This window comes from Muntiacus reevesi, chromosome 9 (assembly GCF_963930625.1).
Source record: "Muntiacus reevesi chromosome 9, mMunRee1.1, whole genome shotgun sequence".
NCBI lineage: Eukaryota > Metazoa > Chordata > Mammalia > Artiodactyla > Cervidae > Muntiacus > Muntiacus reevesi.
Genome location: NC_089257.1, coordinates 41,375,209 through 41,386,522, shown reverse-complemented (window position 1 = coordinate 41,386,522; position 11,314 = coordinate 41,375,209). Strand labels below are relative to the sequence as shown.

The 11,314-nt window shown below is 37.8% G+C and overlaps 1 pseudogene; it reads right to left on the bottom strand.

Annotated features, from left to right (window-relative positions):
• Nucleotides 1-4,106: 4,106 nt before the first annotated feature.
• LOC136174737 (olfactory receptor 52E2-like) lies at nucleotides 4,107-5,272 on the bottom strand (annotated as a pseudogene).
• Between the last annotated feature and the right edge of the window lie 6,042 nt (nucleotides 5,273-11,314).

The following is an 11,314-nucleotide window of genomic DNA, read 5'->3' as shown; positions in this document are numbered from 1 at the left end:
TTCTCCTCCTTCCCTCAATATTTCCCAGCATCAGGGTCTTTTCTAATGAATCAGCCCTTCGCATCAGGTAGCCAAAGCACTGAAGCTTCAGTTTCAATATCAGTCCTTCCAATGTATATTCAGGGATGATGTCCTTTAGGATTGACTGGTTTGATATTCTTGAAATCCAAGGGACTCTCAGGAGTCTTCACTAGCACCACAGTTTGAAACATCAATTCTTCGGCGCTCAGCCTTCTTCTTTATGTCCAGCTCTCACATCTGTACATGATTGTTGGAACAACCATAGCTTTGATTATACGGACCTTTGTCAGCAAAGTGATGTCTCTGCTTTTTAATATGCTATCTACATTTATAATAGTTTTTCTTCCAAGGAGCAAGCATCTTTTAATTTCATGGTTGCAGTCACTATCCGCAATGATTTTGGAGCCCAAGAAAATAAAGTCTCTCGCTGTTTCCATTGTTTCCCCTTTTATTTGCCAAGAAGTAATGGGACTGGGTGCCATGATCTTCATTTTTTTGAATGTTGAGTTTTAAGCCAACTTTAAGCCTCTTTCACCTTCATCAAGATGCTCTGCTCTTACTCTTTCACTTTCTGCCATTAGGGTGGCGTTGATATCTGAGGTTGTTGATACTTCTCCAAGCAATCTTGATTCCAGCTTGAGCTTCATCCAGCCTGGCATTTCACATGCTGTACTCTGCATGTAAGTTAAATAAGCAGGATGACAATAGACAGCCTTGATGTACTCCTTCACCAATTTTAAACTAGTTCATTGTTTCATGTCTGGTTCTAACTTTTATTTCTTGACCTGCACACAGGTTTCTCTGGAGGCAGGTAAGGTGGTCTGGTATTCCCATCTCTTTAAGAATTTTCCACAGTTTGTTGTGATCCATGTAATCAAAGACTTTAGTGTAGTCAATGAAACAGAAGTAGATGTTTTTTTGGAATTCATTTGCTTTTTCTGTGATCCAGCGGATGTTGGCAATTTGATCTCTGATTCCTCTGCCTTTTCTAAATCCAGTTTCAACATCTGCAAGTTCTCAGTTCAGGTACTGTTGAAGCCCAGCTTGGAGAATTTTGAGCATTACTTTGCTAGCATGTGAAATGAGATAAACTGTATAAGAAATATTTTAATGAGATGGCTATGTATTTAATTTTAAACACACAGAATTTCTAGTATTTATAGGAGTGAATTTTTCATTTACTTGAATGCTTTCCTTTACTTATACTTCCTGTGTCTAATTACTCTACTAACCCAATTAGTCAACTACTCAATAAAACCAATAAGAGAAAAGTTGTTTGTACTTTGAGTGTAAATGAAAGGGATAATTAAATTAGGTGGGAAGAGGTGGGTAAGGCAGGGAGAGAGAGCTATAATAAGACATATTGAAACAGGCTGACAAAAATTTTCATACTGTTCATGGCGTTCTCAAGGCATGAAGTGGTTTGCCATTGCCTCAACATTCAAAAAACTAAAATTATGGCATCTGGTCCCATCACTTCATGGCAAATAGATAGGAAACATCAGAAACAGTGACAGACTTTATTTTGGGGGGCTCTAAAATCACTGCAGATGGTGACTGCAGTCATGAAATTAAGACACTTGCTCCTTGGAAGAAAAACTATGACCAACCTAGACAGCATATTAAAAAACAGAGACATTGCTTTGCCATCTAGTAAAAGCTATTGTTTTTCCAGTAGTTATTTATGGATATGAGAGTTGGACCACAAAGAAGACTGAGTGCCGAAGAATTGATTCTTTTGAACTGTAGTGTTGGAGAATACTCTTGAGAGTCCCTTGTACAGGGAGGAGATCAAGCCAGTCAACCTAAAGGAAAACATTCCTGAATATTCATTGGAAGGACTCATATAAAGCTGAAACTGCAAATACTTTGGCCACATGATGTGAAGAACTGACTCACTGAAAAAGACCCTGATGTTGGGAAAGATTGAAGGCAAGAGCAAAGGGAATGACAGAAAATGAGATGGTTGAACGGCATCACCGGCTCAATGGACATAAGTTTGAGCAAGCTCCGGGAGTTGGTGATGGACAGGGAAGCCTGGTGTGCTGCAGTCCATGGGGCCGCAAAGAGTCGGACAGGACTGAGTGACTGAACTGAACTGATAGAAATTTGGAGAGTAGAGGAAAAGAATAAAGATGAGCATCAGAAGAAAGAAGAGGAGAAAGAAAAGAAGAAAGAGAATAAAGAGAGCTAGACTGAGGTAAAGCCAAAAAAATTTTTTTTTCAAATTCTGACATTGGGGACAATGAAATTGTTTATAGCTTCCACAATTAATTCAAAACACCTCTTAAAATTTCATCCTTGTATCTAGAAAAATTTTTGCTCTTCCAGTAGGGAATTTTAGTTTCATAAAAAGAACCAGGAAATGAAAATGATGTATAAAGGTTTTTTTTTCAAACTTCTCAACCAGAGTTTATGTCCCAATCATCATGATGTTGAAAGACTTCAGAAATATAAATGACTCTGTGTTTAAACCAAATACCTGACTTCAGAAAGATGAGTGATCAAATCTACTTACCATATGATTATTAGGGCAACTAGTTTAAAAAGAAATTGCAAGCTCAGTTGACCCAAGGATGAGCAGTATTGTTGCACAGTCACTTCAGTCATGTCCAACTCTTTGTGACCTATGGACTATAGCTCACCAGGCTCCTCTGTCCATGGGATTCTCCAGGCAAGATTATTGGAATGGGTTGCTATGCCCTCCTTCAGGGGATCTTTCCAACTCAGGAATTGAACCTATATCTCTTGTGTCTCCTGCATTGTAGGCAGTTTCTTTGTGCACTTAGCCACCTGGGAATCCCATTAGCACACTAAGACCCCCTAAACCTTGTTCTCATTAGCTCATGGTATCAGAATGTGGAGAAGCAAGCCTACCTATCTGTCTCCTGACTACCTTCATAAGGCATGTAAATTGGTCTGTTATCAACTGCACATGCTTCCTGAATGCGTGGTTTCTCTGGCTCTGCAGAGCCCCTTAAACTGCTGCTGTGAGGGACATATGCAGTAAGCAAGGGCACCATATGAAGACAAACACTAATTGAATAGTGTCAGAGCAGCGTGTCACATGCTCCCGCAAGTACAGGATATGAAGTGAAGAACAGCCCCAGGAGAAGTCATGTCCTCCAGCAGGGCTGGAGGCACTGCGAGTGGGTTGTGTGTTAGTGTCCTATGCACTAGCAGAAAGCCAAGAGATGCACTGCATACCACGTTTCTACCAAGAAATGGGAAGAACAGGGTCTGACAGGAAAATATTCTATCCCTAAATAAAAGCAGAGCATGGTTCATGGACTTTGAATGCACATTTATGGCATAAAAGAATTTCAATTATCTTTTCATAAAGCAAAAATCTCAAGTCTTCATGATTGAGTTTCACATTAACTGGCAGTATTATTACTGAGCTTCAAATCCCAACTAATAAGCATAACCTCATAAAGAGAAATTATTGTTTGGGAAATGGCATGCTTTTGCAGAATGTCAAAGCTTTTGGGATATAAATAGTTGTGAGTGTACTAGCTTTCATCTTTGATTCCTTAACCCTTTGTCCTTAGAGTCTTTGTATTCAGGGCTGGGTTAAGAATTTTAGAAGATCCAAATACTAAAGTGATTGTGATGACAACCCCATAAGTAATTTAAAAGAAAATTTATTTTTTCAAGAGATCATAAAACTCACTTGAATACTGAAATTAAAATGACTTTTTCTAGGAAAATAAAAAAGAGGTAGTGAGAAAAAGGAAGAGGAGAGGAAGAGGAATACGTGGTACCCATAGTGAAAATAGAAAAACATCTTCTGTTACTTGACCTAGTCACAAAAGACATGACATGTATCTTGGAAATCATGAACATATCTCTTGTCCACCTCCCAAATAATCATATAGAATGTTCACTCACTCACACTATTTAGAATTCAAATGGTATTCTCTCACTCCCTAAATAAATGAGATCCACATTTAAAAGACATCCTTTCCAGTAAGTAATCATGGCTGCACCTTCTTTGCCATTTTCAAGGCCTCTCTTCATTTCTCAGTTGTATACATGTTAACATTTAATCTTTTGGACCAACACTGGAGGTATCCATTTGCTATTTATTTCGGGATGAATATTCTGAACACTCTTTCATGAATCTGCTTGGTCCTAACTCCATAGATGACAGGGTTAAGCATTGGTAGAATAACCACATAGAAATTGGCCAGAAGAATATGGATGTAGCAGGGACTATTTCAGCCAAACCAATGTGTTATAAAAGAGAAGAGGGCTGGGGTATAAAAGGTTAGAATTACACATACATGGGAACCACAGGTGCTGAGAGACTTGAGTGTGACCTCACAGGAGGGGAGATGGAAAACAACATGAAGAATTTGAACATAGGAGAGAGCAATGGCCATTATGTCAAATCCCAGGAGAGCAATGGTCCCCAGACCATATATGATGTTGACCCTGATCCTTGCACAGGCCAGACAAGCAAGACCCATTGTGCTCACAGTACATGTGGGGGATGACTTGGTGTCCACAAAAGGGCAGTCACAAGATGAGGAATACAAAAGGAAATACACAGAAGACTGATCTCCCTATCACCCCCAAACCAATAAGAGATACTATCTTGTTAGTGAGGATTGTGCTTTAATGAACAAGTGACGTTGCTCAGTCTTGTCTGACCCTTTGTGACCCCATGAACCAGAGTCTACCAGTCTCCTCCATCCATGGAATTTTCCAGGCAAGAGTACTGGAGTGGGTTGCCATTTCCTTCTCCAGGGGATCTTCCCAACCCAGGAATTGAACCCAGGTCTCCCACATTACAGATAGATGCTTTACTAACTGCGCCATCAGGGAAGCCCAGTCATAAGTGCTGTAATGAAGAAGGTTACAAATAGCTACATGACGGTCATAAGTCATGGCAGAAACGACTACTGACTCCATGCCAGTAAAGATGTGAATGAAAAACATTTGAGTGAGGCAGACTATCAAAAATTATCTCCCTGCAGCTGAACCAGAATATGCCCAGCATCTTAGGGATGGTGGCTGTGGACAGCCCCAAGTCAATGGTAGCCAGCATAGCCAGGAAGCAGAACATAGGCTGGCGAATGTTGTGCTCAGTCTGGAGGACAAACAAGATGGTGAAGTTGCCTATGAGTGCGATCAGCTACACAGCACAAAAAGGAAAGTCAATCCAGATGTGAATGTTTTTCAGTCCTGGGATTCCCAGCAACAGGCAGGAGGAGGGGTAAAACTGGGTGCCATTGGAAAGAGGCATCTTGCTTGTGATTTTATATGTGTTCGTTGCAAATGTGTGCTGATCCATGTTGGGAGGTCCCAGTCTGTTACCATGATGTTTACCAGTACTGGAAAGAAGCAATTATCTGTTTATCCCAATATCAAAAAAACCTCATCAGTAACCTTTTGTTGTTGTTGTTATTGTTTTACCAGATTGATTGAAATTTTCTACCTTAAAAAAACTTATAGTTGTAATTTAAAGAAAACTTAATTCATCTTATTGCTCTAAATCTTTGTTTCATAGAAACAAAGAGAAGGGACGGAAGGAAGACAAGACTGAAAAGTAGGATATTGAATAATCTTGAGAATAATTTTACTAGAATTTCTTCTTTGTGACACATAATTGATTATGCCCCAAAGCTTTAAAATGTGTGCTTTCTGCCAAGAGCATGGAGGGCTAAGAAAGGAGGCTGGAGGACTAAAAACCCAATCATTGTTGGGCAGAAAAAGTTACAGGAGTGGCAACCAAACATTGTTTCTTATCAAGTAACTCCTTGTTTAATCTCAAATATCTTCTTTATAACTGAACAGATGTTTATGCAGAAGTTATATGATGTTGTAAACAGTGAGATCTTCCAATTTTCTCTCTCAATATGTGTGTATATATATATAAATAGAAGCAACTTATGTGTTTAAAGCTATCCTGTACCCACACAACCATTCTGTTTTTCACTTTCAGTATAGTATTCAATAAATTACATAAGATGTTCAACTTGTTGTTACAAAAAACACTTTGTCTTAGATGATTTTGTCCAACTGTAGGCTAATGTAACTGTGTGCTGAGTAGGTTTAAGGTAGGCTAGCCCCAACTATGATATTTGGTAGGTTAGATGTACTAAATGCATTTTTGACTTATGATGGGTTTATCGAGAGGTATGGCTAGCTGAAGATTTGTGTGTGTGTATATATATACACACACACACACATACATATAAAATACATAATTGTATAACTATATATATATATATACACACATATATAATTATATAACTCTATGTAGATAGATATGTATGTATACACAGCTACCTGTATTTGACCCTTGAATGATGCATACATTAGGGGCACTGACTCTCATGCAATCAAAATTCCACATATAACTCTGTAGTCAACCATATATATCATTGGTTCTGCACCTGTGAATTCAATTAACCATAGGTGGTGTAGTACTATAGCACATATGTATTGAAAACTCTCCAGAAATAAGTGACAGTGTTGAAACCCATGTTGTTCAAGGGCCAACTATATGCACTCACAGACAAACACATATATGCTGTGGTAAAAGTTTACTTACTTTTGCAAATGGTAAAATAAATGCAAGTAGTTTTTGCACAAATTATTGTTAAGGAATTTTTTGTGTGTGTGTTTAAGGAGAATCTGTATTAGTCTAAATTCTGGGGAATAATAAATGACAGCAAAAATGAATCTCCCATCTCTTACAGATATGTTCTAGAGTGGTTTACAATAATTTTTTTAAAGGTAAGAGAAAAGTAATTCAGAAAGTCAGAAGTAGCTTTAGGTAAATAGAAAAAAAAAAAAGAGTATATGTCTTGGAGAGACAGGAAGAGATGTAGCACTGAACCTGGCATATCAGTTAAGTGAATTTTAAATACATATTTTAAGGAATTTTTTTGAATGATGAGCTTAAAGTGCAATTCAGAAATTATTTTAATTGAGATTTTTGTATTCTATTGTTTAACTAAGTAATAAACAAAATATAGGTACTCTGTAAGATTTTTTGATAAAAAGAAAGATATACCTTAAATATTTAGTTTCCTGAAAGAGTCTTAAGTCTCAAGTTACGGTGATAATTATGAAGTAGACCCAAGGTTTACTGCCTGTCTCGAGAATTTTAACTCATGTGGGGAATTCTTTACGATTTCAGGAAATCATTAGTTTTCTGATATACAATACATGCCCTTCCAAGAAACTAGGACCTGAAAACTCTGGACCCAAGTAGTGTCAAAAGCCAAAAGTGTACAGGGAAATACATTAGCAAAATCTTATGACTTTTGGAGACATAATTTTTGTTTGTTGTTTTTCCCCTCTAGTATCCATACATGCTGGGAACTGTTTATACAGCACAATACTCTTTGAATATGGGGTTGATCCTTCATTTGCCTGGTGCATAGCAATGATCAGAAAGAAATGCACCAGACTATTTCTCTATTTCTACTGTTTCTTTTATATACACACACACACACATGAATGAGTGAGTGAGTCGGTGAAAGTCACTCAGTTGTGTCTGACTCTTTGTGACCCCATGGACTACACAGTCCACAGAATTCTCCAGGCCAGAATACTGAAGTGGGTAGCCTTTTCCTTCTCCAGGGGATCTTCCCAACCCAAGGATCGAACCCAGGTCTCCTGCATTGAAGGCGGATTCTTTATCAACTGAGTCACAAGGGTTCAGTTATAACCACTTTAGCACTGGGATATGAGAAGACACATCAAGGATTTCTTTCTCTTTTTATACTTCATTCTGATATGAATCAGGTTGAGACACCTGACCTTATAATGATTGAAAAGATGAAAATGCAAACAGGGGTTAGTTATAAAGTGATATTTTTTCTATTATATGTAAATATTGAACATCATCTCATGAACTCAGTCTCAGCCCCACTGCTCTCCCCCTTTTGTGGCCCTTCTGTCTTTTCTCCTTTCTTCCCCTGTCTGTCATTCTATCTATGGGTTGGGGAAAGGTGTGATAGACTGATCAAACTGTGCACATTAAGTGCTCTGGGTTTATCTTCATCTCTACATTTTCGTGTATGCTCAAATAGAGAATGAAATTTTTATCCTTAATACAATGCTCCCCAAAGGAAAGCCTCTAAATAAAACTCTCTAGAGCAACATTCATTAAAGACTGAAGGGTCCAGAAGTCCCTGTTTTAAGCCAGGTCCTATGCTAAGTAGAAAAATCCACTAGAGATTTCTGCCCTTTTCTGGGGATAAGGATACCAGTTATTCAAAATCAGTGATATGCACCTGAGCCTAAGTGAACCAGCTATACTTCTCTCCTGGAATCATGAGAACTCTTAACCTCCTCAGAGACAGCATAGTAATGTGATTGAACCCCAGCACCATGGATTCTACCCAAAATCAGTCTGTCTTTCATATAGTTGAGAGACAAGTTCAATGGAGATGTTGCAGGAGTAAACATTTAAATTTCTTAATGGTAGAACTAATTTCTGCAATTTATCTTTGAATGTAGAGACATCCCTTGTGGCTCAAGACAGTAAAGAAGCCACCTGCAATGCAGGAGACCTGGTTTGATCCCTAGGTCGAGAAGATCTCCTAGAGAGGAAAATGGCAACCAACTCCAGTATTCTTGCTTGGGCAATCCAATGGACAGAGGAGCTTGGTGGGCTGAAGTCCATGGGGTTGCAACGAGTCAGACATTACTAAAACACAGCATCTGTGGATGTGCTATTGTTTTCTGTGAGAGGTTCCAAGACCATGTGGTTCACTATGAGATGGACACCAGTCAAAACTCCATTGATTCCCTGACCTTCATGTGCCCCTACTCTGAATAGTGAACCACAATGGCATTTTGCTTCTCCAGATATTAGTATCAGTTCAGGACCAGTGTCCAGTCCACTCCTCCCCTGGCCTCACCAAGACTCTAGCTGGTCCCCTTTCCAATCCGCAGTCTTGATGATAAATGATCCCATGTCCCTTTCAAGAAGACCAGTATGTATTTAGTAATTTAACAGAATTTTTCCTCAAAGAGATACAGCTTCTAGTTCAATGGACTTTGTGTTTTAGAATTGTCTCAAGATTGAATTCAGAAAGTAGTTTGGCAGCAAAAATTTATGATATCTTTCCTGGTTACAGAAATTAGTCAAAATGGATATTTTTCTGGTTTCCTGGGTTCTCCTCATGAATATCACAGCCATAGTGAAAATAAGGTTTCCTAGGCCCTCTGAGAATAGAGATGGGGGCTGGTTGAGCAGAAATTACATGGTAAATCCACTTGAAATTTCTGTGCTCCCTGAAGTCTTTGGAAACACTTTTTGCAGCTTCTCCAAGGAAATACTGGCATTTCAGTTACATTTGCTGCAGGACATCATTGAGTCCAGGTTTTAGTCAACCAACCAAATGAAGTCTTAGAGCCACTCCTGGAAACATCGAATCTAGAATCTCATTTTAACATCCTCATTTTAAAATTCAGTCTCTTGAAATGTCACTTTCCTTCTACTCAGATCGAATAATCTTAGAATTCATTCTAAATTCTAAGGCATATGTTCCCCAGGTTTCTATCTGTACAAAGTGACAAAATGTTGCGATTCCTTTGGTTAGTATATTTTATTCCCTAAAGTCTGCGGTCATTGAGTCCAGTTATAGGTCTAGAATTATGTTAGACACCAGCCATACATGATTATTGAACATCTGAAATCTGACAAATGCGACAGAAGAACTTAATTTTAATATTTGTTCATTTTAATTTAAAGTCTGAAGCAGTACAAAAAAATTTTCAGTTCAACATGATATTTTGCTTTGTTTTTCTAAGGCTGCATTTTATTTTAGTCATTGAAAATTTAGTGAGTGAAGCAATCTGGGTTTTAAGTGTAAAGTACTGAATTAAGAAGATTTGCTTGGAATATTTAAAGGATGTAAAGTATTTAATTGATATTTTATGTTGAATTTATATTTAAATAATGTTCCATATGATGTTTTATTAAATAGTCTACCAAATTAATTTCATTTTGCTTTAGCTTTTGTGAAGTGAAGATTAGAAAACTTGAAGTACATAGGTGGCCCACAGTTTATTTGCATTAGAGAGCATCATTCTAGAAACAATAAAGAATGATGGGAATAGCTTATGGGATAGATAAGCAAGATACTTTAATTCAGCTATGTCAGGGGAGAGTATCGCATTTTCTTTGGACAAGGGGAGACAATAAACCTTAAACAAAGAAGAGCTGCTTCAAATCCTAAAAGAGGCTTGGCAGAACTCAGGATTTGCTTCACTGGGGTATATTCATATAATGTCATTTCAATTCTTAGAACTCTACTTCTTCCCAATAAATGGACTAGTGAGAGATGTTTATTATTTTAGGATAGTCAAAAATGATTTCCATTTTCTTACCTGGACCTTGGGCTGGATATTTAAAACCCTGAGCTCATTATTTCCTTTATTCAGGTTCTCCAGCTTATTTTTCACAAAAGCCAAATCTATACTGTCTTTATTCTTATCAAAATCTTCCTTAGCAGAAATACTTGGACACTGAGAGCCTTGCCTTTTTTAAGCACTTGGTTAAGGAAGTCTAGAGGTATAATATACACAGCAATTTTGTCCCTGCATCCCCTATAACACTAGTGTCCTCATTACCAACAGGGATTTAATGACTTTAATTGAATAAGGAACTAATCCTAAATTTGTATTCTTAGAACTTTTTACCCAGGAACTACTCTTGATACACACACACACACACACACACACACACACATACATGCATGCATATATACTTATGTCAGTTAGGATTCAGAACTACTATGAGTATAAGAAGTAAAGAATTTATCACAGATTGATACAAGTGTAGAAGGAGCTAGAAAAGTTTTGAAAACAAATTTGCTAAACATATTAGGTAAACATGAAACCTAAACATTAGGTTGCTTTTTGCAGAAAGCTAGGTACATTCAGCTTCTGGGATGGAATCGTAAAGGAAGAAGATAGAGAAATTTATGAAAGATGGTTTATAACCTGTGGCTACTGCAGCTATGTACTTGCAGTAAAGTATCTAGTGGTGAACTTGAAATAACTTTGTCAGCAGGGTTGGTAGAATGGAGAACTGGACATGGAGCTGGGGGAAGTGAGGAGAAATTAGAACCCTCTAGTATCACTGTTTACCTGTCATTGCCCGTAAAGTGTAGAACTACAGAACAAAAAATGACTACCATTTCACATTTGTGCCCACAGCTTCTGCATTTCTTATGTAACCAACTCAAAACTGAAAAGTAGTAGGGGAGAGGATTCTGGGAAATAGAATGTTAGCTTAGCTAAGTAGCCACAGTACAAAATT